Below are 2,037 nucleotides of genomic sequence, written 5' to 3'. Positions count from 1 at the left end.
TTGAGCTGTTCTGTGCTGCTTGTGGTGATTAATGAATTTTTTCAATACATTTCAGTTATTCCCACAGATATCCACCAATATTTGTTAGCTGTCCCCTTTTCTTCAGGATTTTGTTATTTACATGAGTGCTTTTCCTATTTGCTCAGAATTTTAATTAAATAACAGAAAGTTGTGGGTGTGCTGGTGGAATTGGGGTTCTATGATGTCTCTGAGGTAAGAATGTGCAGTGACTAAGCCATGTACAAAAACCAAATCAGTTTTTTGCTAACTGATGATGCCTGCTCAGACTGTTGCTTTTCCTCCACCAAAGCAAACCCTGGGGACCATGGTGACCTCAGCGTATCGCTCACCTCGCCTTCTCCAGCAACGCTGACCGGACACTCATCAGTGAACTGGACGGTGAACCACTGCTGCATTGTCCAGGTCACATGATCTTGTGCCCACTGCAAACATTCACGCCGGTGTCTTGGTATCAGTGGAGTCACCTGCAACAGTCGTCTGGCATTCAAGCCAGAGCGGTGGAGTTGTTTGCGAATGGTTTGTCTGGAAAACCCTAGTACCCTCGCATCTCGTAAATGGCCTGCAGCTGTGTGGCAGTTGTATAACAATGTCTGAGTACATAGGTCCTTAGGTACTGGTACTGGCATTGCAGTCTGGCTCCACTCCTGGATCTGTCATGAACTCTGCCAGTTGTTCTGTGTCTTGTTGCAAGTCTGATGATGACAGTTTGAGATACCAATACACCCCAATACAATTGCCTCCCTATCCCAAAAATGTCTGAAGTGAAACAAACACTGTATGTATGACATCCTTTAAGTCTCTCACAATATCCATAACTTATTGTGAGTAGTGGATATGTACATTTTTAGTTATTAATTTGTTTGTATCTCTTCTAGCTCTCTCGGACTCTTTGGATCTTGTAATGAGAAGTATTAAAGATACTTGAAAGATTTGCTCCAGTTCTGATAGCTTTGCTGACATTCTGATAGCTAACCAATCTGTTGAGACACACAACTGGGTGTTTGAATGGCTCCAAGTTCGTAGACTATTGCCCTCTACTCTATTCCATTCTCCATGTCTTTCATGTGTATGAAGTATAACTGAATTATAAAACACATTAGTTTCCTTGCAATAACTTTCACCTTTTAAGAGTCCTCCTTCTCCTGTTCCTTCCTTGCTGACACACATAAGAATACACCCTCAACAACTGAGCCACTGAAAACAGTATTTATATAGTTTTGATGCAAAAGTATAGTTTTGATTGCTCTCAGAATAATTAACCACCATATTGAAGCTAACGCTTCAAAGCAACCTAAGGCTGCACAATACTGTATGGGATGTAAATACAGGGTTAACAAAATTCCACCCAGCAGAATAAGACTAGCAGTAGAAACAACATGTTGGAACATATTAATATCAAGCCCACTGTTAAAATTTCTTTAATATACAGTACTATGCGAATGTTTAAGGCATGGAAAAATACTGTAAATGAATACTGAATACATAATTTCTAGTCTTAACTATTTACAAATGCAAAGTAAACAAACAAAGGGAAATCTTGTTCAAATCATTACTTTGCATGTGCCTCAGATATGGTTAGCCACATCACATTAGTCCATTGCACTTAATTAAATCAAATCACTTAATTAGTTTGGGAATAGACCACACACATGCTGCACTGTATGCAAAGTGCTTCCTATATAGTCATGTGGTCATGAAGGTTGCATAATGTTAAAAGCTAAAACTAAGATATTTAAAGTGTCACCGCGATAGTAGGACAGGGAAGTACAGACATAAAATGACCCAACGTTGACTAGACACAATAGGACTGCATTTATACACATCATCAGGTGAATACGATCAGAAACTGCAGTAAAGTACAGATACATAAAAAAACTACTTATGTACAGTAGCATATTATATTTACTGGCGTCAAGTTACTTTGTTTCCATCCACTACTGGTGTCAAATCACTTAATTAGTTTGGGAATAGACCACACACATGCACAATCGATGACATTCTGTAGGAAGTCTACAT

Source organism: Denticeps clupeoides, unplaced genomic scaffold (assembly GCF_900700375.1).
Source record: "Denticeps clupeoides unplaced genomic scaffold, fDenClu1.1, whole genome shotgun sequence".
Taxonomy (NCBI): domain Eukaryota; kingdom Metazoa; phylum Chordata; class Actinopteri; order Clupeiformes; family Denticipitidae; genus Denticeps; species Denticeps clupeoides.
Note: the sequence above shows the minus strand (reverse complement) of the source record.